The sequence below is a fragment of the Vitis riparia genome, chromosome 12 (assembly GCF_004353265.1).
Source record: "Vitis riparia cultivar Riparia Gloire de Montpellier isolate 1030 chromosome 12, EGFV_Vit.rip_1.0, whole genome shotgun sequence".
In the NCBI taxonomy this organism is placed as follows: Eukaryota; Viridiplantae; Streptophyta; class Magnoliopsida; order Vitales; family Vitaceae; genus Vitis; species Vitis riparia.
Window position 1 is genome coordinate 2,182,336 of NC_048442.1, and position 26,873 is coordinate 2,209,208.

General features: G+C 34.9%; 1 long non-coding RNA gene across 1 annotated transcript; it reads right to left on the reverse strand.

The window, feature by feature from the left end:
• Window positions 1-26,166, reverse strand: LOC117927187. Its single transcript, XR_004653302.1, has 3 exons — window positions 25,952-26,166; window positions 25,741-25,852; window positions 1-590 (listed from the first exon to the last, which is right to left on the reverse strand). It is a non-coding gene; the product is annotated as an uncharacterized LOC117927187 (long non-coding RNA).
• Window positions 26,167-26,873: the final 707 nt, after the last annotated feature.

Genomic DNA, 26,873 nt, shown 5'->3' on the forward strand with positions numbered 1-26,873 from the left:
TCCTCATGTCCATACTTTTTCATAATACTATGCTTCCAAAACATCTTTCCTTCTAATGCATATCCCAACTCCACTTACCCAAAAGAGGCTTATTAAGAGCCGAAAGACACTTAATGAGACATGTAATATGTTTTCATTAACATATATTTGTTAAATTTTAATTATTAGTCATCAACATTAATTGCATCAAATTCAGATCCTAGAAAAAGTAGTTTTTATATGGAGGCACATGCCCTGAAGATTAAAGAAGAAAAAGCAAGAATCCAAAGTCAAAACTCAACCTTCTTCGTTATGGGTTCAACTCTTAATGGATAAGAGATCAGTGGTTTTCTGGATCAGATATTTACAGTGATATTATGAAATCAAATAAGCAAGTAAACTACTTTAGCTTCATAGAGGTGTATGATAAATATTAATTAGTAGAAGAAAAGAGTGAACCTTGTTGAAGAAATGGAAATAGAGAGATAAATCAAAGGAAAGAGCCTCCAACTCAGACCAAATCTCAATGTCCCTTCTGTGGTTCTAAATCTCTAGGTGGGTGAAAAATGCCGAAGTGCCCACTGTCCCCATCCCAGCAAATAAAAGGAGCACTACACACACACAAAAAAAAGGGTATGTCCTGGTTAACTTCAAAGAATAGCAAGAATCTCTTGAATTAGATTTTTGTGTGTCAAAACAATAATTATACCATTTTAATATTGTCCCCACATGGTCGTCGAGAAATCAAACACAAGTTTACTGCCGTTTGTATTTTGATTTCTCAAAATACCAAGTATCTTTCAATGCCATTAGCCATAAATAGCCTTTCCAAGTTCGGTTCTCTATCCATCTTCTTTCACTGATTTATTTCTCATCTTTTCCATATCATTTTATTCCATGTTTTCAGCCTTAAGGTTCTATTTTTGCCCTTGCAAATCAATTTGATTGTATTTAATTTTATTCAATCAGCAAAATGAAAATAAGGCGTGTAAAGAAGACAGTGGACTTCTATGTATATAAAACTTTTTTTTTATTTATGGGTCCATGAGTAGTAGTTAGGGAATAATGTTCATAGTCTTTTTTCATATCCTTGCTAACCTAGGAGCTAAAATTTGTTTTAATTAATTGTTGGTGGTATCTCGTCTTCAATTTTCCTTGAGTTAATGGGTGTTTAGTAAAATTTAATACTTATTACTTAATAACTTAAGTTGATTTTAAGTTAAATTGTTTTTCAATTATTAACTTAAAACTTATTATTTATTTTTTATTTTAAGTATAAAGATTGTTTGGTAAAATAAACTTCAAATTTATTTTAAATCATCAAATTGACACATTTATCCTTATTAATTTTAACTAATATTTATCTCATTGAATTTTAACTCATATTTATTTTTATTAATTTTAAGCAATAAATTTATTTATAAAACATCCATACTTAAAGTATTTTAGATATATAAGATAATTATAAAAAAATATTTATTATAAAAAATGAGTCATAGATATGTAATTATAATTCTAGAATATACTCTCAATAGTGTGGGCAAATAAGGTAAAATTGATTTGAGTGTAAGAATAAGTTAATTATTTTTACTTAATACTTAAAGTTAAAAATAACTTTATATTGTAATATTAAGTCATAATAAATCATTAAGTTGATTTATCAAACACTAGTAATGTTTTACCTTATTTCATAGAATATATAAGTGAAATAGTATGACAAAGCATTCTCTTGGAACATATAGCCTTAATTGGACCAATATTATATCATATATATATGTAATCTAAAATTTATTTTATTGTTTTTACTTTTTATTTGTATTTTTTATAGACATAAATTTTATCATTCTATTATTTTTATGATATTGTGAAAGTTGTGAAGTAGGTAAAGATTTTTTGGAGATCTATTTATGGTACATTAGTTTGTTCATAGACTTCTATAAAAAATAAATAAATAAATAAATAAATAATAATAATAATAAAGAAAAAAAAACCTAAAAATACTCTAGCTTCTCACTTAATCATAATATATATTCTAATATTGGTAAGCAATGAGTGAAAATCTAATTTGTATAATCAATTTTCTACAATAATTTGACTACCTTCAAGATCCTTGTATTTTGAGAGCATGTCAATTAATTTTGTGAAATAGAAAACATACTTCTCTTTAGTTGAACAAATTAATCATTGTTTATTATTATTACAAGTTATTGGAAATTAGGTTAAACAAATTTACTCTTTAGTTGATTGCTTGCTTATTTTAAACTATTCTAACAATATGAGATAATAAAATAAGCCTTTTAATCAATTTAAGGTTGCATTGGTTTTTTATCTTAAATTTGAATAGGACTTGGTTTAACTTAATTTAGTTTGAGGAAACTCGAATGCTTAAATTTAAATAATTTATCTATTTTTATTAATGTTGTTAAGTATTAAAGTTTTTTATTTTTAGATGCTAAAAGCATCTTAGTAATAAAATGAGCTCTACCTCCAAAAAAAATAAATAATATATTTATTATAATTTTATAAGATTTAAATAGAATATTTGGAAAATAATGATTTAACAAAAAATGTAACAATTTAACACATTTCTATTACCTCAAAAGCACAAAAGTTTATTACAACAATAGAAAATTTTTTATAATATTAAATGTCGGTGGATGTGGTTAATGGAAGTGGAGAGAGAATAGAATTTATGTTTTGCTATTTGTTGAATCTCAAGTCAAGAAAAGGTAATTAAAAGAAAAAAAAAACAGTAATAAGTACCTAGTGCCTGTTTAGAAACATCTTCAAAAATAAAATAGGTTCTTAATATTTTTTAGAATAAAAGTTTGTTTGAAAATTTAGAATATTATCCACCTAGTTTTTGTGTTTTCAAATATTTGTTTTAGAAAAAAAAATTATTTATAATATTTTATTTTTAATTATTCTTTGTATTGTATAATTATTGTTTAAAATAACCTTTAGAAAATAAGTGAAAACAACTAAAAATAATCACAATATTTTCTCATATAACACATCATGAAAGAGTTATGTATGCCCTAAGTGTAATTTTAGCTAGTATGTCTCAACACTTAAAACATCATCCCTTGTTATGTTACTTAATGTATTGTCTTCCGGTTGGTATCCTTCTCTAATCTACGAATCCCACTCGATTCCTTACTACAGTTTTTGTTGTTTGTGAGTCTACAGTCCATTCAAGAAGAGAATGAGCAATTAATACATGTGTACAAACATATGAAAAGAGAAAGTTAGGATTTAGTTATACCTTCTTTGGCTTCGTGCACTCATAAGTAAAGTGGCCTTACATTCCATAGTTGTAGCATTTCATTTTAGCCTTATCCTTATTTCTACTTTACTTGCCTCGTTGGGGGCTTTTTTTATTTCCTTTCTTTTGCCCTAAATTTCCAGTTTTATCATTGCATTCCTTATTCCTTAGGCTTATTAGTCTGTTATTGCACTACATAGGCGACGAATGTGATATGTTACACCCTTAAGCACTCTACTTCCAACTCAATGTGGCAAGCAATATCAATAAAAATTTTCATATTCTCATTATGTGTGAGCATAAGTTTCATTTGCCCCTATAATTAAGCAAAAGAGCAAATAACAACTATGACTTGCTACTCATCGGTCAAGTTATTACCAAATGCCTTTAAGTGATGAATTAGGGTTGACAATATCCTCAAAAGTTCAGCCATGGTGTATTTGAAGTTTATGACATATCACATGAACCTCAAAGTGAACATTCCCAACCTAGTTGCAAATGCCAAACCGTCAGCAATCATAAGTTTATTCTACATGCCTTCCGCAATGGGGCAATTCTCAAACTTCCCTATTCAGTCATTGTGCATGATACTTAACATAATGAAACGTGCATATCAATCTTTTTTAACCTAGGAATAATAGGCTTCCATATTACAGTGGTGTTTAGTTGAATTCCCTTTTTCAAGTTGGATCATGGCACTAGTTAATGTCTCTAAGACCTCTTGTTCATTTAACAAGTATTGGATTCTTGTATACCACATAGCATAATTATTGTCATCTAATTTTTCTCTTTTAGTCAAATCAACAACAACGTTCCTAGTGGTCATTTCAATTTTCCAACACCATGCTATATCTTGTACCATAAGCTTTTTTTTTTTTTTTTTTCCTTTTTAAGTCAAATACTTTTTATATCAAAATTCATAACTATACACTTTTCCTATAACCATTTTTTTTTCTTTTTTTTTTTTAATCCAAGATCCATGATTTTTTTTCTTCTATTTATTTATTTATTTTTTATTTTTTTTGTTTAGATCTATGCATTTGAATATTCAAAATATCCTATGCATTTGAATATTCAAAATTTCCTTACTTCCATCAATAAATCAATCCATGTTTATTTATCTCCTATCTTTTTTATCTAAAATTAAACAAACAAACCTTAATCTAGATTAAGATCTTTCAAAAAAAATATTTAAACCATTCAAAACTATTTAATGAACATAAAATATTAATCTAATAGTTAAAATCCTGCCGAAAAAATTGATCTTCAAACCCTGAGTTTCCAAATCTTTAGCACTACATTCTATGATTTCTCTTATCTCTATGCAAAAAGGGTTTTTGTATAAAGAATTCAAAAAATTCTAATTTATACATGGGGTTTTTAAAAGCAAGGGACTTTTCTACCATCAACTAATTTATTTATTTTATTTTTATTTCTAATTTATGATTTTACCCATGTACTTTCATGGGCATTACTTTAAGTCTAGTTTCTAGGTCACCCATCATTCACATTGGTAAGTTAGGACCATATACCTCCATTGCCTTCTAGTTAAATAATTTGAAAACACATAAGTTTTTCATCAATTTTAATTATATTTTAATTTTTTTTTTGTATTTTTCATAATAAAATCAAATATAAGAAAATTATTTTTCTTAACACTTTTTTTTTTCCAAAGAACTAAACATATCCATGTAATATTTAAAGATTTCAACATATAAAATATTAGAATACATTCCTAGATCATTTTCTATTCAACAAGGGAACAAGGAAACATCAAGAAGAAAATGCACACAATATGCCCTACAAAAAGGGGATATCATGGAACACAAACCGAATTAACATTATAAGATACTTCCTAATCTACATAATGAGACATGCATCTCTTCCTAAATATATGCTAAGTTTTGAAAATTCTAGAGTAACTCTAGAATTCGACAACATATTGAAATTGAAATTTGAATCCTTGATGATGGTTAAATAAAATAATAAAAATATAAAGAAATGAGACCTAATTATAAACAAATGAGATCAGGACAAAAAGAAACAAAACTTCCATGTAAAGAAACAAGACCATTACAAGATACAAAGAAAACCTCATAGTTACTTTAAATTGATTAGATAACCCATTAAATTGAGAATATAAAATCTTCTTCTTCTTTTTCCATCAATGAGGCTTTTCACCCTGAGAAAGTGTTGGATGAAATTCTTGAGAAATGCAAGTCCCATGGAGATAAGATAGGGTTGAGGTATATTAACCGAATTGAAACTCCCACTAGTAGAGACATAATTTTTATTAAAGGTAAGGAGGAAACCCCTAACCAAGCAACACTCCTTTATTTTGCACACTCTTTCTTATTTTGCACACACTTTAAGAAGTTTGGACATACTCAAAATAGGTGTCACACTAGATTTCTTGAGAAGTATGAATCTCAACTAAATAGGCCTGTGAATGATTTTAATTCTCTAAAGAACAACATTCTAAATACTAAGAAAATGAAGAAAACTAATCCAAAGCCTAAGACTCAGCAAATCTCCATTAAGTCACCACCTAAAGTAAATAAGTAAAGATGAGAAAAGATAGGCATAAGTGTCAAGTTGTTTTCACAAAGCTTAGAGCTAGAGCTCCTAGTGAATGGTACTTTGATAGTGGGTGTTCTAGGCATACATAAGGTGATAAGTCTTTTTTCACATCTCTTGAGGATTTTAATTGAGGAAATGTCACATTTGGGGATGGTTGTATAGCCCATGTGAGAGGTAGGGGTAGTATTTCTATTCTTGGTTGCCCAAAATTAGATGAAGTCCTTTATGTTGATAGACTCAAGGTTAATCTTCTTACTATTAGCCAAATTTGTGACAATGACTTTAAGGTTAATTTCTCTCAATACTTATATGAAGTGATCAACAAAGAGAGAAAAGTCATTTTCGTAGGGCATGGAACTGTGGATAATTGTTATGTAATTAATTATAATTCCAAAACCTCTTTAATGTGTAGTGGACTAAGTTTGATGTCACTGAACTATGACACAGAAGGTTAAGTCATATTAACTATAGGGATCTTGTTCACATCATGAATAAAGATAGAGTAAAAGGAATCCCTAAGTTGAGTGGTCAACCCAAATCTATTTGTTGTAAGTGCATTAAATGTAAGCAAGAGAAAAGCTCACACAAGAAAATTCAAGGGATTAACACTACTAGGCCCTTAAACCTCCTCCACATGGATCTCATAGGTCCTATGCGCACTGAGAGTAAATGTGGGAAAAGATACATCCTAATGGTAGTGGATGATTTCTCTAGGTATTCCTTTGTATCCTTCTTGAGAGAAAAATCTAAAACTATTGAGCACTTCAAGGTTCTTTGCACTAGAATTCATTTTGTTCTTTTTTTTGTCCTTATTTGATTTCTTGGGATTTCTATAGGTTTCATTTTGTTCTTTTTTTTGTCCTTATTTACCAAATGTACACACATATATATATACAACTTTTCTAAGCAATATAGAGATATTTTTTCTCTGCAATTCTTTTCATGGTATCAAAGCCTCCCAACTAGAGCTCCTTTTTTCCTTTTAGAGACGTTTGTACCTATTTTATTCTTAGCATTTAGCTAGAGATTTTTTTTTCTAGGTTCAACATCTGTATATTGAAATCTTAGTATTTGAATGAGATTTTTTCTCTTTCTTTGTTTCATCTTCTTTATCCTTGTGTTCTCTTTTCTCTTAAAAGTGTCAGAAGAATCTAAGACGACATCTTCTGAGGTTTCTTCAAACCCAAACAAATGGAATGGAAGTCTTGACAACCCTACACTTCAGATCACTACAAAGAAATTGAATGGAAAAAAATTTCTAGAGTGGTCTCATTTCGACAAGCTATTTTTGAGGAACAAGAAGAAGATGGGCTACATTATGGGAATGATTAAGGCTCCCAAGACTACTAATCCTCTCTTTAAATTATGGGACTCTGAGAACTCCAGGATCATGTCTTGGCTTCTTAATTCTATTCAACCCGAGATAGGGAAGCCATTCTTATTTATGTCTACAGCCAAGGATATCTGGGATGCTATGGTGAAAGTTTATTCGAAGAAGGGGAATGCCACTCAGATTTTTGAACTGAAGCATGCAATTCATGAGACCAAACAACGAGGTCTAGATGTTCTCTCCTATTTCAATAAATTGAAAATTGTGGGAAGAATTGGATGTTCACCAACATTGGGAGATCGAATCGCCAAGAGATGCTACAAAGCTCATAAAGATTCTTGAACGAGAAAGAATCTTTGAATTTTTTGCTAGATTAAGACCTTAGTATGATGAGGTAGTAGGTTGTTGGGCAAGGAAATCTGTATGAGGTTTTCTCCATAATACAAGATGAAGAAAGCAAGCGAGCTATGATGTTAGGATCCAATAATGAACCAGATCAGTCAACACTCAAAGTTTCTTATGAAAATACTGTAGGAAACAAGAAGAATGATTGTTGGTGTGACTTCTGCAATAAGAATAATCATACCAAAGAAACATGTTGGAGAATAAATGGATTACCACTTCACATGGATAAGAAGAACCAGAAGGGAAAAAACCAGTCCAAGACGGAGAAAGGCTTCCATACTGACTCAATCAGTACTCAATCTTCCAAACCTGCTGCAGCTGCCACTAAAAACTCACCCTTCACAAAAGATCAATTGGAGCTTCTCTATAAACTATTGGGAAAAACTGAGGTTACCCCATCAACCTCTTATGTCTTTGCACAATCAGGTATAACTGAACCTATTATGTGCATGAAATCAATCCTAAAGAATGTTCCTTGGATTGTTAACTCTGGAGCAAGTGATCATATGATTCAAGAGTCAAAACTCTTTAACTCATATATCCCTTGCTCTGGAAAACAGAAGGTTCTTGTGGCAAACAGCTCGAATATACCAGTACATGGAAAAGGGAGTATAGTCATTAATAAAGACATTACTCTTGACTCTGTTTTACATGTTCCTGAGATGTCAACAAATTTGTTATCCATTAGCAAGCTTACGAATTTAAAGATTAGGACATTTAAATTTTGTTTCTTTAAAAATAATGTACCCTGATTTGGTAAGGGTTTTGATTTGTCTTTTCTTAAGTGTGAAATTTGTGAACTTGTGAAGAGTCATCGTGTTCCATACCCGTTGAGAAATAATAGATCTGATTTTCCATTTTCCCTTATTCACACAGATATATGGGGTCCTTCTAAGGTCACGGGTATGTCTGGGACAAGGTGGTTTATTAGTTTCATTAATGATTGCACTAGAGTGACCTGGATTTATTTGACGAGAGAAAAATCTGATGCTATAGGGATTTTCCAGAAATTTTACAAGATGATTAGTGTCAAGTTTAATGCTAAAGTTAAGGTTATTAGATCTGATAATGGAGGAGAATACTTTAGTGGATCTCTCAACATGTTTCTAATGGATAATGGAATTATTCATGAGTCATCATGCACAGATACACTTGAGCAAAATGGTGTTGCCAAGTGTAAGAATAGACATCTTCTGGAGGTTGCTCGGTCACTTCTCTTTGATAAGAATGTCCCAGAGATTCGTTGGGCTGATGCTGTTTTAGTAGCAGCTTACTTGATAAATTGGATGCCTTCCATAATACTCGCTAACAAGGCATCTCTTGAATCACTTAAAGGGTTCTTTCCTATAGAACATTTTCCAAGTTTCATACCGCCGAAAGTCTTTGGTTCAATTTCTTTTGTTCACATTCTAGCCAAGAGTCGCTCATAACTAGAATCGAGAGCCCTAAAGTGTTTATTTGTGGGTTATTCACCTTATCAAAAGGGCTATACTTGTTACCATCGTCCGACTCAGAAAAAGTATGTTTCCCTAAATATTACCTTTTTCGAGACACATGGTTATTTTGCTAGTCCTAATCTTCAAGGGGAGAACAGAAGTAGTGAAGACCAATCATAAGATATTTTTCCACTCCCAAATTGGGAAGAAATCATAGGTGTTGATGCACAAGGTGGAGCTTTGGGTCAGGGGGAGAATGCAGAAAAGATAGAAACCTCTCTTGTACTTCCAGCCATTGAAAATGAACCCAAACAGGTTCCTTTGGAGGTCTCATATTAGTTTCAAGTCAAGAACCAACAGCTTCTGCTCACCGAGATCAGTTTCAGAGTTAAGAACCAGCAGCTTCTACGCATTTAGATCAGTTTCAAATTTAAGAACCAGTAGCTTCTACACGCTTGGATAACTTTCAGAGTAAAAAACCAGCAGCTTTTGCACCTACAAATTGCCCTCTTCAAGTTTACTCTAGGAAGAACAAGAAGACAATGAATCAAGGAACACGCTCTCTCTCTCCAAAGCATAGTAAATCTTCTGCACCCGAGGTAAGTCCTGAAACTTGCAGTTTTCAAGAAAAACCTAGTTATTTTGTTAAGACTAATTGTGATATTCCCATAGCTGTTAGAAAAGGGAGGCGAAGCTGTACAAAGCACCTATTGCTCATTTTCTCTCTTATAAAAAAATTGACTCAGAATACAAGACTTTTGTAGCAAACCTATCAAATGAGACTATCTCGAGGAATATTAAAGAAGCTTTGACAGATCCAAAGTGGAAAGAGACCATCAATGAGAAGATCAAAGCATTGCAAAAGAACAACACTTGGGAAGTATCAGACTTACCCAAAGGGAAGAATGCCGTAGGGTGCAAGTGGGTGTTTACAATCAAATACAAGTCTAATGGCACTATAGAAAGATACAAAACATGTCTAGTTGCAAAGGGATACACACAAAGTTATGTGATTGACTATTAGGAAACATTCGCTTCAATTGCCAAAATCAATCCCATTCAAGTCTTGTTGTCACTAGCAGCTAATAATGAATGGTCGTTGCAACAATTAGATATGAAGAATGTGTTCCTCCATGGAAATCTAGAAAAAGAAGTGTTTATGAATGCTTCTCCTGATTTTGAAAATTATTTTAGTGTTGGTAAAGTGTGCAAACTTAAGAAATCTCTCTATGGCTTGAAGCAATCACCTAGAGCTTGGTTCGAAAGATTTAGTAGGTCAATTATTCAATTTGGCTTCCAACAAAGCCAAGGTGATAATACTATTTTTATTAAAAACAAGCCAGAAGGAAAACTAACAGCCTTGATCGTGTATGTGGATGACATTATCTTGACAAGGAATGATGTTGAGGAGATGAAAATGATCAAGTTGAAGCTTGCTAAAGAATTCAATATCAAAGACTTGGGCAGTTTGAGATATTTCCTCAGCATTAAGGTGGTGAGATCAAAGAAAGGTCTCTATGTGTCACAATGAAAATACATCCTAGACCTCTTAAATGAGGTTGGAATGTTGGGATGCAAACCTGAAACTACACCCATCAATCCTAATCATAAGTTGGGCATTGACCCCTCAAGAACATTTGTAGATAAGGGACAGTATCAACAATTGGTGGGAATACTAATCTATTCGTCTCATACTTGACTTGATATAGCTTATGTTGTTGGCCTTGTTAGTCAATTCATGCATACTCCAATGAACTATCATATGGAAGCAGTGATTCACATTCTCAGGTACTTAAAACATATTTCGGGCAAATGTCCTATATTTGAGAAACACAACCACTATTGTTTTGAAGCCTATACTATTGCTGATTAGGGTAGTTCACTCACAGACAGACGTTCTACATCAGGCTACTACACCCTAGTTGCTGGAAACTTGGTCACATGGAGTAAAAAAACATGTGGTTTCTTGCTCTAGTGCTGAAGCAGAATTTAGGGCAATGACTCTTGGGATTTGCGAGCTAATGTGGCTTAACACTCTTCTGAAAGAACTACATGTAAAAGTGGATGAACCTATGAGATTGTATTGTGACAACAAAGCAGTAATAAGTATTGCACCTAATCCAGTATAACATGATAAGACAAAACATGTTGAGATTGATTGACACTTCATCAAGGAGAAGATCGACAAAGAGGTGATCTACATGCCGTTTGTAGCCTCCAAGTCACAACTAGTAGAAGTGTTCACTAAGGCTTTACCTTCTAACATCTATTCTCCCTTAATTGATAAGTTGGGCAAGTTAGACATCTTTGAACCAACTTGAGGGTGAGTATTGGTAGATTTTTAAGAGTTGAAGATTTGAATTAGTTTTGAAGTCAAACTTTGTATTTTAGGAGATGTAAATTAGTTTCTTGATTTCTTGGGATTTCTATAGGTTTCCTTTTTTTTTTCTTTTTTTTTTTGTCCTTATTTAAAAAATGTACACATATATATATAAACCTTTTCTAAGCAATATAGAGATACTTTTTCTCTGTAATTCTTTTCAGGTTAACCCCAACAAGGATGAAAAACCACTTGATTTGCTAAATCAGGTGAAGTGGGAAATAGACATAAATTCATAGTTCCCAAAAATCACCCTATCTTGAATATAATAGGAAACATGGATGATTTTATGGTTACAATGAGACAATCTAAACAAAATGAGATAGGCTTCTTTTGTTATTCCTTCTAATTAGAGCCAAAGAATGTGGAGGAAGTCCTAGGAGATGAATCTTGGACTATCACACTATAGGAAGAATTTAATCAATTTTTTAAGAATGATGTATGGTAATTAGTCCCTAGGCCTAAAGATAAACATGTGATAGGTACTAAATAGATATTAAAGAATAAGTAGGATGAAAAATAGGGTCATTATGAGGAACAAAGTTAGGTTAGTAACTCATCGAGGAGATTGATTTTGAGGAAACTTTTGCACCTGTAGCTAGGTTAGAAACTGTTAGAATTCTTCTAACCATTGCATGCTCATTGAGAATGAAACTATTTCAAATGGATGTTAAGAGTGTTTTCCTAAATGAGATTCTTAGTAAAGAAGTCTATGTTAAGCAACCTAAGAGGCTTTGAGGATCCCAAACTCCCTAATCATGTTTATAGGTTAAAGAAAACCCTCTCTATGGCTTAAAATAAGCTCCTAGAGCCTGGTATGAGTGGCTTGCAACTTACCTTTTGGAAAAATGTTTTGAAAAATGGGGAGTTGATAGAACACTTTTTATTATAAGACTAAGTCTAAACTTTTAGTGACTCAAATTAATGTTGATGATATAGTTTTTTGAGCTATCTCGAGTGACTTAACCCTTAGTTTTGTAGAGGACATGAAAAAAGAATTTGAGATGAGTATAGTAGGTGAACTCAATTTCTTCCTAGGTTATAAATTAGACAACTTAAAGATGACATCTTTATGTCTCAATCTAAATATCCTAAGGAGTTAGTAAAGAAATTTGGCCTTGAATTCACCAAACACTCTAAGACACCCATGAGTACCACCATTAAGCCTTTGAAGGACATATCCAAAAAGGATTGTTCAGCAAAAGCTTTATAGGAGCATGATAGGAGTCTATTATATGTCACTACAAGTCGCTCTAACATATCATTTAGCTTGGGAGTTTATGTTAGGTACCAAGCAAACCCTAAAGAGTCACACTTAACTTCTATTAAATGAATCATTTGATACATCAGTGGAACTTTAGATTATGGGTTATGGTGTCCTTATGATTCCTCTCTTTTTATTGCTAGATATTTCGATGATGACTTGGCTAGAAGTGTAGAAGATAGAAAAAGCACTTCAGGTACTTGTTTTTTTGTCTACGACTATTTAGTAGCCTAGCGAAGTAAGAAACATAATTCTATCTCACTATCCACTACAGAAGTAGAGTATATCACTACAGGGAGTTGTTGTACCCAACTCCTTTGGATGAAACAAATGCTCAGTTATTATGGAATTGAGCAAGGTACGATGAGCATTCTCTGTGACAACTCTAATGCTATTAACATTTCTAAAAAACATGTTCTTCATTCCCACACTAAGTACATTGAAATCTGTCATCACTTTATTAAGGATTTAGTTGAAGAGAAGGTAGTTTCTTTAGAGTGTGTCCCAACCAAACACAATTGGAAAATATTTTCACTAAACCACTGGATTCTCTTAGGTTTGAATTTCTTAGAAATATTTGGGCATATCCCTAATTGATTGAAATCATAGAGTTAGGCCTCAAAGGGTGTGGTTAAATTGCTTCTTTTTTCTTCCCTTGGCCTTTACCATATCTTCTTAAGGCATTTAGATGTATGTTTTCTTATTTATTATCATGAATTGTAATCTCTCAAGTTTTAGGTTTAGAGAAATATGTTAAATCTATAAGATTTGATGTCACTTTCCCTATGATTTTGTTAATCCCTTTTGAGATATAAGATTCCAGAAAAATAAAATTCTTTGTATAGTGGGAACTCAACAAAAGTTACTCTTGGTAATGGATCCAAAGGGAAACTTCTTAATTTAACTAATAAAGTAGATTTTGGTTTCTTTGGAAGGACTGAATGTTATGCCTAAATCTTATTATGCACATATCTTGTTTAATTAAGATCAATATTATTGTTTCTCCAGGTGAGTTAAAGCAATACTAATTTCTTAACTAAGATCAATCCATTTATTCTTTCTAAGATTCTTTCTATACATTTATGTCACTCATGTGCAACATTAGGAAACACCCCTAAAGTGGATACAAAGGCAACCATGAATAAAATAAAAATAACAATCAAATAAAATGTTGGATCACGATGTACAATGCCTCCATTTTAAAAGAAAAAAAAATGATATCGAATTAAAGAGTTAAGTTATGTTGTATGTAGATCAATGATGTCATGTTAAACATAAATCTAACAATCTTAGGATAAATTGACTGGATGTTAACCAAAGGCATGACTTAGTTCCTTCTAAGAATTCAATCTCGAAATATAGAACTAAATAGTAAGTTATTTTCCCTTGAACATTAATGTCTTTGTTTCCTTGTTAATCCTCTTATACTTTGATTGTTATGCATCATGTTTATAAACTAAGATTGTGATTAACCTTGTTCCTTGGACTTGGAATATCATTATTGTTTTAGTTGACCTATATTATCTAGACATTCTATTTATTTGATTATTTTTTATTCTAATTTTGCAAGTTCCATGATTTTCTTACCCTTTTTTTTTATATAGATAAAGAATTTTTATTAAAGGCCAAAAGGCAAAGGAAAAAGTATACACTGAGTATACCAAGATACAAAGAAGTAAAACACCAAAGGGCAACCAAACCTCACCCTTAATTGGTGGCTAGCCAATCTACAAAATCTATCAAAGAGAAAGTGTGTTCCTTTATATATACCCTAGTCCAATTCACAAAAGTGTACAAAAAAATGGACTTAATATCTTGGTCGTTCCTCTCAATATCATCGAAAGCCCTCCTATTTCTTTCTTTCCAAATGGTCCACATTAGGTAGAGGGAGGCCGCTCTCCAAGCTTTCTCTCTTTTCTTTCCCACAAAAGAACCATGCCAACCCAGGAGGTTCTTTTTCACAAAGGAATGCATCACCCATTGCACCCCAAAGAGGGAGAGAATCAAAAGCCATAACATTCTGATCTTTTCACAAAACAAAATAAGGTGATCTATGGTTTCCTCCTCTTTTTTACACAAAAAGCACCTGTTGGGAATGCTCCAACCGAATCTCTTCAAACGATCAATGGTGAGCAGCCTACTCCAAGATGCCTCCCAACCAAAGAAGCTAGCTCTAATTGGGACCCAAGGCGTCCAAATAGTTCTGGCCGAGAATGGGGTTTTGATGCCCCTCAAGAGAGAGCTATAAAATGATTTAACTGAAAAGGTTTCATTCTTGTTCTCTTTCCACCGAAGCGAATCGTTCACACCTCTTCTAATGGTCATAGGGAGGAGCTTGCCTAACAATCTTTCAACTTCTCCTACCTCCTAATCATTAAGGTGTCTATTAAAATGAGGCGTCCAGCTTCCTCCAACTCCATCTTCCTCCCAGGCCTCAGTAACCCAACTATCTTTGTTGACAGAGAGATTAAACAAGGTGGGGAAAGCTTCTTCCAAGGATTGGTTTTCACACCACAAGTCTTTCTAAAACTTCACTCTAGTGTCATCCCCTACAAAGAAGCGGGAGTGAGAACGGAAGCTCTCCCAACCATTTCTGATGGCCTTCCAAACCCTCACCCCATAACGATCTCTTACACCTTTGGAGCACCATCCCCCGTCTTGAAGGTCATACTTACTAGAGATAATTTGTTTCCATAGGGACTCATTGATTACTACCAAAAAGTGCTATTTTGTAGACCTAATTATAATGGTTTTAAGCACCTTTGAGTAGTAATCATATTCATTTAACCCAATTAATTTATTAAGGTCCTTAGTAATTGGTTTTAACCATTTTGTGGCAAGTTTACATGTTTATATCAGCTTATGAATCAATTCAAGCATGCCAAATGATGGAGGAGCTACTTGGACAAGTTAAAGCAAGCTTTTAGCTACACCAAAGCAAGCCAACAAAAGGATAGAAGCAAAGAGAAGCAAAGAAAAGCAAAGAAAAGCAAAAGAGAAGCAAAGAGAAGCAAGGAGGAAAACAGAGGACAGCAGCTGCAGTCTTCTTTGGCACTTTTGGAGCACTTCCCGAAGTCCATTTTTTACATGCTATATATCATTTCAAATCTCAAGAAGTCAAGAATCCAACGCTTCAAACCGTGCACGATTTGGAGCTGAAACGAGGAAGTTATGACCTTCGGAAGAAAACTGCTTCAGGTGTGCGAAAATTTCGCACACCCCCCTGAAGGTGTGCGAATGATGTGCGAGTTTCGCACACCCCTCCCCTGTTTTGCCGACTCCACACGAGATCTTTTCTTTTAGATATTTTTGTATAAATTTCCATTCTTCTCCTTGTAATCCACCAATCATGAGATTTCTTAGCTAGGAAGGTTGGAAAAACTTCTCTATTTATACTCCTTTGCATCCGTTGAAACAGATATGTAATATTATGATATAATTATATAGAATGGACGCACAGAGCCTTGCTCTGTTTTTCCTTCTCTTTTCTTTCTCATTTTCTTAGTAGCCAAACATCCTTGGTGGATGAAATCCCCAAGGATGAGAGGCTAACCTTTTAAGTTTCTCAAAGTATGGATGTTATGTGATGGCTTGGATGCATTCCCATGGAAATTTCTCGCACCCGGAAGGTAAGGTAGTCATTTTTCATTAATGGTTCATTAATGCAAAGTTTAGTTTTTATTTCCATTAGACAACTTCCAACGGCCAATACTTGATAAGCTTTTGGATTTCTATCCATTAGTTATCTCCTACGAGCTATTGGAAGGTGAGGTTTTCAATTCCAAGTTTTGCATTAATCCATTAGAACCAATTTCAATGGCCATTGAAAGGTGAGTTTATCACCTGGAATGACTTTGAGTTGCCAATATTTGGTAAGCTTTTGGCTTTAGACCATTAGTTATCTCTTACGAGCCATTCAAAGGAAGTCTAAGGTAAATAACCATTGATGAAATTCACTACCATCTGTTTTGCCATTTTAAAGGATTAAAACTTAATTTGCTAAATCCATACCGGTTCGGGAAGCAAGCATCACCATAGTTGCAACCCCAACGCGAGGAGCCTATCCTGAGATTTCCAATTTGCATAAGAGCCAGAGCATAGCTATCCTATCTTTGAGAAACTTGTTTTTACACCCTTTCATTTTAGTCTTTAATGTTAGCTTAAATTAGTTTAAATCTTTTTAAAACATTTACATCTTCTTTTAAAGCTAACATCCATAAGAAAATCACCTATTTTCCTAATTTGAATATCACTTGTGTTTGCGAAAACCCTTCCCAATGAACGATCCTAGAACCACTATGCTATAGTAGCTTGGCTACTTTAGTAATAGTATCTAAGGTATAAATTTTGTTGATACGCCTTTAAAGCTAAGCTACCATGAGTCGCATCACTCATTCTCATTAGCAAATCTCCACAACCACTTCCCAAGAAGGGCCTTGTTAAAAATAGCTAGATTGCGAATGCCCAAGCCTCCATCATTTTTAGCAGCACAGATAACCTTCCAACTTACTAAGTGAGGCTTATTCTCTAAGGCACCACCGCCCCATAAGAAATCCCTTTGAAGCTTTCCAAGCCTTGTACACACCCTCTTAGGGATCACAAATAGGGAAAGGAAGTAAGTTGGGAAGCTGGAGAGGGTGCTTTTTAACAAGGTCAGACAGCCACCTTTGGAGAGGTATTGCCTTTTCCAAAGAGACAACCTTTTCCTTAATCTTTCTTCCACTATATTCCATACCCATACCCTGGTGGATTTGTAGGAGGCTCCAAGAGGGAGACCCAAATAGGTGGTAAGAAGACTCCCTATCTTACACCCCAAAACCGAGGTAAGAGTCTCCATAGGAATGTCTTCCCCCATTGGAAAAGCCTCAGTTTTGCTCTAATTGACTTTTAATCCTGAAATCGCCTCAAACCACATGAAGGTCCAACTAAGGTATTGCAGCTGATCTGCTTCGGCGTCACAAAAGATCAAGGTGTCATCGGCAAACAAGAGATGGGATACGATCAATCCCTCTCTTCCTCTTCCTCCCACTCTGAAGCTATAAATAAAGCCCCCGTTTCTTGCACAAAACAACAGTTGGCTAAGGGCTTCCATGGCGAAAAGGAAAAGATAGGGGGAAAGGGGGTCCCTCTATCTCAATACCCTAGAGCTACAAAAGAAGCCTGAAAGGCTCCCATTGATGAAGATCGAGAAGGTTGTCGTAGAGTAGCACCATTTCATCCAATTAATCTATCTATGCCCAAATCCCATCTTGGACATCACCTCCATGAGAAAGTTCCAATTGACATGGTTAAAAGCTTTCTCGATGTCCATCTTAAGAAGGAAACCCGACTTCTTGTCTTTCAATCTGGAATCAATGGTTTCGTTAGCAATAAGAACGGTGTCCAAAATCTGTCTTCCTTGGACGAAAGCTTGCTGAGAATAAAAAATCACCTCCCCCACCACTAATTTCAACCTATTTGCTAGGACTTTGGCCAGCAGTTTGTACACACTCCCTACCAGACTTATTGGTCTGAAATCTCTTAGGTCTTCGACCCCCTCCTTTTTGGGAATGAGCAAGAGGAACGTGGAGTTTAAGCTTCTCTAGAAGGTTCCATGGAGGTAAAACTCCCTAAAGAGACCCAAAATTTCTGGTTTAAAAACGTCCCAACAAAACAACTAGAATGCCATTATGAAGTCGTCCGGGCCTAGGGCTTTATCCCCACAGTAGCTGCTAAGGGTTGCAAAGATTTCTTCCTCAGAGAACATACCTTCCAGGTTGTTGGCCACTCCTTCTCCCAACTCCTTGAAATTAAGGCCATTGATACTAGGCCTCCAATCCCCAGATTCTGAGAGGAGAAACTGGTAGGTTCTACAAACACTATCTTTTATATCTTCAATGGAAGAGAGAGTCACCCCATTCACTCTAATTTTAGACAGGAAGTTCCTTCTTGCCCTAGCATTGGCCATTTTATGGAAATATTTGGTATTTTTGTTGCCTTCTTTTAACCAAATTTCTCTTGACTTCTGCCTCCAAGAAGTTTCTTCCATAAATGCCCATTTCTTATAGTCCTCAAGAGCTAGATTTTTAGCCTCCATATCTCCAGGATTAAGAGGGTTCTCCTTCTCCTTAGCTTCCCAACACTACAGGCGGGCAAAGGCCTCTGCTCTATTGGAAGAGACATTGCCTACCACCTCCTTATTCCAGATTTTCAGGTCCTTCTTAAGTGCTTTGAGTTTGTTAGCAATGCAGTGGCTGCTATAGCCTTTTACAGAATACCCATTCCACCAACTTCTTACTAGGTCTTTGAATCCATCTATTTTCAGCCACATATTTTCAAAATGGAATGGGTTTTTTCCTGAAGAGAAACCTCCAGCTTTTAGGACTATGGGGCTATGATTGGAGACCATACGAGGTAGAGCTGATTGTGTGATGGCTGAAAAGTGGTCCTCCCATTGATCTGAAATCAAGAAGCGGTCTAACCTAGAGGTAGCTTGAGAGTTCAAACCCTCTATCCAAGTGAAGGGACCTCTGGTCAGTGGAGAATCCCTTAGCCCCAGCTCCCCTATCATTTGTGAAAATCTCCTCATTTCAGTTGTGAGGTTAGGGGCATTCCTTCTTTCCTCTAGGAATCTTACAGAGTTAAAGTCCCCTCCTACGCACCAAGGGTCATCCCAGAGGCCACGGATGGCTCCAAGCTCCTCTAAAAAATCTTCATTTTTGCTGCCAATCATTGGCCCGTACACTCCAGAGAAAATCCAAGAGAAGCCATCAACACAATTTTTAAAACGAATAGAGATGGAGTACTCTCCGCTTTCAACCTCCAAATTCTCCAAAACTCTGTTATCCCAGAAGAGAAAGAGGCCTCCTGCCGTACCCCTAGCGTCCACTGACGCCTAATTAAGAAATCTTCCTATGCTCATGCTTTTTACCATTTGCAGAGACATTTCCTTCATCTTCGTCTCTAAGAGGCAAACCAAATCTAGTTTTTGATTCCTCACCACTCCCTTGATTAGCTTTCTTTTCTCAAAATCATTAAGCCCACAAACATTCCAGCAGAGAATTTTGATTCTCATTAATCAATTGGAATCAAAACCCTGGAGCTCTGGCCTGATTTTTTGGTTATCCCTAATGTCCCCCCATAGCTAATAGAGCATTCCAATCTTTTTAACTTTCTTTCGAAGCGGGTGATATAAGCTTTTTTCTTTTTCCTTCTCTTGCTAAGGGTGCTACTTCTAGGTATCAGCTTCAATTTCTTTAGCAAGGCCAGGATTTCAACTTCATGCCCTTCAACAGGCATTCCCAAGACTTTACTAAAGTGGCAAAGTTTGGAAAGCTCCCCTTCTGACCATCTTTTGCACACGGAGGAGCAGCCGATAGGTTTCTCTTATTCACCACGTCTTTTTCTAGATCAAGGTTCGGGATCTCTGTCGACCCATCATTCATCGGCGTCGCTTCCGCCTCTCTAAGCGTCGGCTCCAGTAGACCAGGGCAAAAGACCCTTTCCCTCTCAAGCCCCAAACCCCACAAAGGAGTAGAAGAAGAGGACTCCCCTCTCGAAGAGATCGAAGGCAAAGAGAGCGTACCTTGTGGGTTGCGGGCTTCGACGGGGGGGAGAACCTATTTGTAGGCAGCGACGCATCCATTTGGGGCGACGCTTCCCTCAAAGGGTTTCTGTAAGGGACGGGAAATGAAACAGGGGCTGGAGAAGGAGCGGGGGCTCCCCTCCTCCGATGCGGCGAGCAGATGAGGCTTCCATGCCCTAAATCAATTGAAGGGGTTGGGCCGAGGGGATTAAAAGATCCCAAAGAGGCTGAGGCTTAGGCCTTCCCAAGCCCAGGCCCAAAAGGGAAGGCATAGGCCAAGCCCGAATGGGCCATAGTGTCCTTACGCCAACCTGTCACTACGTCGTAGGCATAGGAATGGGGGCTGCTGCACCAGTCACGTTCGAGGGAGGGGCACGACTTCCCATGACCAACAGGAGCAGCTTTTCAGGCTGCGAAGAGACTGAAGGTGAGGGATGGGCGCTTACGCTCCCTTTGGCGCGTGACGGGGATGCCTTGTCTTCCTAGAGCTTCCAACCATCGTCTCCATGGGAAGAGATCATAGTGGAGATACAGGCCTCATCTTCCCACCAGAGTTGCAAGGCGAAGCAAAAGGGACCAGCTACAACCTGCAGTGAACTTGGGTGCTCCCACCCTCTGATTTCAATGAGGATTCTGGCCCACTTGAGGTTCCGACGCTCAACTATGTTTTCGTCCACAGCCACAAATCTTCTGCAAGAGTCTCCAAACTTTCTGAAGAGACTTTTTCCCCAAAGATGCAGAGGGAGGCCAAGAATTCTGACCTAAACAAGGCACGGGTCCCCTCTGTCTCCCTCAAAACAACCCACATAAGGCTTCCACTTTTCTAGGCAAAAGCTTTTTCTCTAAAGTGTCTCACTCCTGATTGAAACACCCTTTCTGCTATATCCACAAATTCAAATTCCAGAAGCAGGAGATTTTCTCTCACATTTGACAGCCAAAGGTTCCCTTCAAAGAACCAAAAGCTTTTTGCCCACGACTCGAAGGAAACAAGGTCAGGGAGGCGGTCAGAGTCTCCTTCCCAAAAGCCCACAAGGCACCTGCCCAACAACTCCTCGTTTCTAACGAGAGCTTCTTTCTCAACTTCTATCCAGATGACATCACGAGGCGCGGGGCAATCCCACAGAGAAGAAGAGTCTCTGATTATACTACTGCTAGGGGCTTGAGCAGGAATGTGGTTTTCCATCAGAGCTCCATTCCACTGCAGGTAATAGACTCCTTAGCTTCTCAGCTTATTAGCAAGAACTTTCCATCTTCCTACAAGCCCTCTTCCTTTAGGGAAAGCCAAGGAAAATCTCTTGTTCTTTGCATCTCTTACAACACAAAACAAGAATCTCCCTGCATTATTCCTACAAAGCTCCAGACTGTAGCCTCTATTTCCTTCCGACCAAAACTTCCTGAAATGAGCTATTTCCTTTAGCCCACAACATGACTCAACCCTTTCTAACAATAGGAACAGACCTTTCCCTCCAAATCTGATCTATGAAGAAAACTTAGGGCCTCTTTCATAGATCTTCCCATGCACTTTTCCTTTGTGCTCCTCTATGCTAATCTCAAACGTCTTCAACTCGACACCAAACCAGCACCTACCTTCAGGGAAAGATACCGGCATCCTTGGACACATAAAAAATAAACCATCCCATCTCAGTGTTGTGTATGAATCTCCCATGATTTTCTTACCCTAAGTTGATTGGTTAACCTATTTCCAAAATCTTTACATGTCTCTATACTACCAGTTGATTCTTTTACTCCATTAGTTGATTGTTAGTGTGTTTCATCCTTTCTAGAGTTTTCTACATAGCCTCGAGTGCTCAAGTGCTCAAGCATTTATCCCAATGCTCAAGCGTTGGCTCCATCACTCAAATAGCAATGCTTAAGCGGTAACACTTGAGTAGCCATAAGTTGCCTCCAATGCCACTTCACATGGTCCTACCACTTGAGCACTCTTTAAGTTATATCCAACATCGCTTCCAATGTTCTAAGAGTTCAAGCACTAATCATGCATCCAGCAGCTCGAGCACCTATATAAGGCCTTTCAACGTATCATTTTGTTTATTCTCTTCCTTTTAGTATGTTTAAGCGCTCCAAGTTGTTGGTATTTGGCTTCCAGCTGTTATTTTCCTTGTTTTTCATGCTTTATTTGCTTTCATTTATCATATGGTTGTACATCGTCATCTTAGGGAGGTGACTCCTCCCCTATCACTAAAGCCCATTCAGGGCATTCCCAAAATGCCTTGAGCTCTGCTCCTCCATTGTCGTTGCCCTTTCTAGGCATGTAGTTTATGATTTTTAGGATCCTTGTTAGCATTAAAGCCAATCAAGCTCAATCTTTTGGATTTTTTTTTATTATTTTTGTTTTATCTGGATGTATGATTTTCATTATCTTATTTGTGTATCCAAAACCTGTTTGCTTTATATCTTTATATCTTTATATATTTATGGATATTTTGGCTCTTTTTTATACTTTCATGTTTATCTTACTGTGTCTATTTTCTAACTAAAAGAAGGAGAGTTTACATTTTGACAATTAAATAAGGGAAAAATCATTTTAAGGGAGAGAGTTTGCATATTGAGATATTGGGGGAAACTAATTTACATATTGATTACATGTTTTAATGGTTCAAAAGAAAAACACCTGGCATGGATGTTTCCTACGAAATATATGTTAGTGATCTTTTGAACTTACTAGAACCACACTTTGCATAAAGAGTTTTATTGCATGGTCCTCATTGTGTATATTATGGTTAGTAAAAGCACTAAGGGCTTTCCTCTTGACCAACTGTTGCTTGCAAAGCTTCTCCTATGTTTGGTTGATTTGCATGTATTCAAATTTATTTCCCTTTGGATTCTATGCATTGATCTTATCTCCATAATACCCTATTTTGCTTCCTTGACTATATTTTACACCACACAATGCTTTACCCTTTTTATAGTTGTTTTTGTGTGTGCAGGTTACAGGTTTAGGAGATAATCACTACATCCAGATGCGATCATTGCCTTTCCTCATGTTATTTTTAGATGAGCATATTTGAGTGTTATGTAAGCTCCATTATGAGAGTTTGGGGGGGTTTATGTACCAATGTTTTATCACAAAATTGTCAAAGGGGAATATTGTTAGGAGAATAAGTCTATTACATTGTATGTTGGTAATTTTGTTCTAATTTATTTTGACTTAGGAAACTTTTTAGATAGTCACTTACTCTCCACTAAAGATTCAAGGTTACTGCTGGTTCAACCAGAAAGTCACAAGTAAGTCTAAAAAGTTTTGTTTAATGGCAAATTAGGTGGCTCAAGGGATAAAATGGATCAATGTATTTTCTTTGAATTAAAAATTATTAAATTAATGTTTTTGGAAAAAACAAGGGACACTCAAGCAATGGAAGCAATGCTCAAACGCTAAAATTGCTTAAGCACTTATCCAATGTTCAAGTGTCTGAGGCGCTCGAGTGGTGGATAAGAGCGCTCAAGCAATGGGTAAGTGTGCTCAAGTAGTAGGTAAGTGCACTTGAGCAATCATCCCAAATATGCTAGAATATGATAAATTATTTTTTGGAAATTCATGAGTATTCTTTTTGAAAAATTAAGGATACTAATCTCCTAGGCCTATAAGCCTATATAAAGCTCTTTTAACCCATTTAGGGTTCACACTTACAAAGAGGTTTAACCTAACTTGCCTTATAATTCCCAATCTTGCAAATAAATATTTAAAGCTTGGATCTTGGGTTGTTAGAAGACCTGTATCCCTTCAACAAGGCTAAGGAGAATTCATTAGAGCAATTGGAGATTGTTGCATCATGAATGTGGATCAAGTTGTAGATTCTAGAGACAGTAAGTCTTAGAGGTAAGCTGCTAGGTAATTCTATGTGACTTGATCTAAAATAGTGGATTTTATATTAGAATTCTTAAGTCCCGTGGTTTTTTATCTCCACAATTAGTGTGGGGTTTTTTCACATAAAAATTATTGTGTCCCTTGCTTATTTGTTTGATGTTTGGTTATTTTGTTTATCCCTAATATCTCTTGGAATTAATTTGGGTCAATAGTTCATCTCTTATATTATAATTTTCAAAATGTACCCATTCACCTCCCCCTCTGAGTGTTACCCTACTAGACAATGGTTTAAAAAAGGAAAAAAATGTGGAATGCAACTCCTTTGTACTTATTTTGGACCTTATGGAAGAAGAGAAATAGAAAAGCCTTTGAAGATTCTGAATTGTCGAACCAGGTTATTTTACGATCCTTTTTGTACATATTTTTGGATTGGGTTACAGTGCATATAGGTTTTAGTTCACAGTCTTTATTTGATTTCATTGATTGGTTGGGATATAGGTAGTGCGAGGGTCTTTGTGTTTTCCTTCATCTGTTTTAGCCTTGTTGCCTTGTATACAACGTGTATACTTTTAGGTGCTCTCTTTAGGCACTTGTAATACAAATTGCCTTTACTTCTCAAAAAATGATTGTTTTTGAAGTGGGTAAGGATGGGCTTAAATTATGCATCTATGTCTATCGTACACTTAATTGATTGGTTATGTCTATCTATGGCTTAAATATTTTTTTTTTTCTTTTTGTAAATTGGTTTCTTGTTGGCACTTTTGTCTTTTGCTTCCCTATGTATTCCAATGTGCTCTTTTTTATGGTTGCTGCTAACATGATTTTTGTTTGCTTCTCAAAAAAAAAAAAAAAAAATAAGTATGCATATATCTTTAGATGAGATAAATCAATCCACTATTATAAGGAATAACAAAAAAATAAAGAGAAAGTGAGCACCAAAAAAAAAAAAAATTGCTTGGAAAACATGAGTTTTGAAATAGTCTCATATTTCCTTGACCTATTGAATGTTTCCCACCTCTATTTCAAAGACATAAAAATATTTAAAGACATTCCTAAATCATTTTCTATTCAACAAAGGAACTAAGAAAACATCAACATTAAAATTTACACAATAAACCCTACCAAAAAGGTATCTCATGGAACTTGAAATAAATTAAAAAAATTTAACACACTTTCTCATGTACATAATGAGACATGAACTTCTTCCCTAATGATGGCTAAATCTAGATCATTAAGAAAAATATAAAGAAATGAAACCTATGGCCCAACAAATAAGGCCAAGGTAATAAAAAATAAAATCTAAGATGAAGAAATAAGACTTGTGTGAAAAAACGAATTCATTATAAGATGGAAAAAAAAACCATGTAGCTACTTTTGATTAGGAATTACTTTTTTCCTATACCATAGAAAAACTCATTCAATATATTCTCCTCCTCCTCCCCACCACCACTACAATAACAACAATAATACTAATAAAACTCACTCTTCTTATGCTAAATATAAAACAACAAAATAAATAAATAAATAAGGAATAGTAGTATGCAAACCAAATCATACTTGAATGGAGAAATTAACAACCCAAATAAATAAATAACCCTATTTTATCAACAAATTTAGTTCCTAAAACCAAATTTTGCTTAGATATGGAGTGGTAATAAGCATTTCAGATTAAAGACAAAAAAAAGGGCAAGAACCCAAAGTCAACATTCACCTTTCTCCAATAATGGGTCCAATTTTCAGTTAGTAAGAGATGAGTGGTTCTTGGATCAGCTATTTCCAAAGCAGCTACTCAAACAAGAGTCCATGAAATCAACCAAGCTTCACTAAAATCAGAGCAAAGTATTCTTACTTCATATTGCTTTTGGGAAAAAAAGAAAGAAAAGAAAAGAAAAGAATATTCATAGCGAAAGAACAAAGCGAACCTGACGAAGAAATGGAGCAGAGAGATGGATGATGAGAAAATACAAATATAGTGTTCCTGTTAGATCTCCTGGTGGAAGAGAAATGTCGAAGTAAAACCCGAAGAGCAGAAGTCTACCCACACCTCTCTCTCTCTCTCTTCCCTTTTTGTTTTTCAATATCCAGACAGTAGACAGGGGGATTGAACCATCTCAACCCGGAGACCAAGGAAATTTTGGCAAAGTGGTTCAATCTCTACCTTCCCATTTTCCATTCACACCCTTTTCCAGTCAACTTTTCCTTTCAGAAACTTCCTTCGAAATTAAAAATCAAGTTTTCAGATTAATTTGTTTGCTAAAAACAGCTTCCGGTAAAATTTATCGTAACACTGGATTATGTTTCAGAATGATTTGTGCTATTTTTATTAGGAAAAGTGTGTTTTGACTTAATAATTTAAAAAAATATATGAAAAAAGGAATCTCAAATGTTATAATTTTATTTTATTTTTATTATTTTAAAAATATTTTAAAATATATGTACTTTTTCATAAATCAGATAATTATTTCCCAAAATAATCTTTTACTTGTAAGTTAATAACATCAATTGATATCTTTTTTTTTCTTTTTCTTTTTTACAATGAGAACTTATTTGAGATCAATAAAATAAAAAATACAATTAAAATTAAAAAAACTTTAAAGTTAAAAATATAATATTAACTTTCTGTTAATTAAATCACACTAGTTGAAAATATATATTTGAGAAAAAGTTGAAAATACAATGAGAGTCAATATTTTATTTTTAAAATTTTTAAGTTTTAATTTTAATTTTTAAAATTTTTTTCTTTAATTGTATTTCATTTTAAAGGATTTTAGTTCTAATTGTATTTTTTAAAAAAAATAAAATAAAAGAGAAGATGAGTGAATTTATATAATACATAATATAAAA